Source organism: Engraulis encrasicolus, chromosome 3 (assembly GCF_034702125.1).
Source record: "Engraulis encrasicolus isolate BLACKSEA-1 chromosome 3, IST_EnEncr_1.0, whole genome shotgun sequence".
Classification (NCBI taxonomy): Eukaryota; Metazoa; Chordata; class Actinopteri; order Clupeiformes; family Engraulidae; genus Engraulis; species Engraulis encrasicolus.
In genome coordinates, this window is record NC_085859.1 from 39,365,426 (window position 1) to 39,366,641 (window position 1,216).

At 40.5% G+C, this 1,216-nt stretch overlaps 1 long non-coding RNA gene across 1 annotated transcript; it reads right to left on the minus strand.

Annotated features, from left to right (window-relative positions):
• Positions 1-303: 303 nt before the first annotated feature.
• LOC134445404 (uncharacterized) lies at positions 304-844 on the minus strand. Its single transcript, XR_010034244.1, has 2 exons — positions 444-844; positions 304-336 (listed from the first exon to the last, which is right to left on the minus strand). It is a non-coding gene; the product is annotated as an uncharacterized LOC134445404 (long non-coding RNA).
• Between the last annotated feature and the right edge of the window lie 372 nt (positions 845-1,216).

Below are 1,216 nucleotides of genomic sequence, written 5' to 3' on the forward strand. Positions count from 1 at the left end.
CTGTGCAACTTCAAAGGCACCACCAACCTTAAGCGTTTCCTTGCTTGCCTTGCTGTGTGCTCCTTGCTTTGGGCCCGCACCGAAATCCACGCAGTCGAGTTGTGGAACTACTCCGTCTTTCTTTCCGAACTCCTTTGCCGGACGAAACGCATTCAGGGTCGGCGACTTCTCGTCCTTTATTCCGTTCGCCACGACTTCCACCACAGCGTTTCAGCTCGGCTGCTTCTCGTCCTTCAGTCCTCGCGTTCACCGTAGTGTTCTACTGTTTCTCCCCTCGGTATTAACGCCAAGACCAGGTTCTCGTACTGATGTGTTTCTTTATTGTACACCGTAGAACTGACACAAACACAGACAAACACATAACAACATTACTCATATATCCATAAACACACACACAGACTCCAATGTTATAAAAATAGAAGATAAAATAAAATACAACATACCACTTTGCCGGGTTATAGACCAAGAGGAAAATGTTGACTTCAACTTTCAGCTTAGAGTAAAACTTGATGAAGCCTTGTGCTTCAGACACACTTGAGGTAAAGTTGTGGGAGCTAAACAAACGCTACCCTTTCTCCATGCCAAAACCATCAACGCTAGTAGTAGCCTTCATTCATTAACTTTGAAGAGGAAGTGACATCATCATCTACAATGCATCGTGGGAGTTTGAGTGCATTTCACATTCAATGTACAATCTTTCTCCATAATAAAACATAATTTTAATAGTCATAATCGTCATACAAAATGTGCAATATTTTCAAGTACAAAATATAAATAAAACATCTTTATTTGTGCAAACATGAAATGTGCAAAAAGAAAAATCCTGCCAGCCTTTATGGCTGCAGCCACATCAATTGTTATTAAATGTTAATAATTGTTATTAAAGTGTTTATAAAGCTGTGAATAGGACGTTATTGTAAAGTGTTACCGAAGAATACATATTGGAGGAAAAAAAAGAAAAAAGCGTTGTTGTCCCTGTAATCAGAATTCCCAAAAAGAAGCAGAGAAGTATGCAGACAAGAGGGTAACTAGTTTAATTTCATCCAAATCACTATAGCATAGAGTATGTGCCCCCACGTTTCGAACCTGTCTTCAAGATTAGAAGTGTGTGTGTGTATGTGTGTGTATGTGTGTGTGTGTGTGTGTGTGTGTGTGTGTGTGTGTGTGTGTGTGTGTGTATGTGTGTGTTGGGGGGGTGTAAATTGTCCTGTTCCAG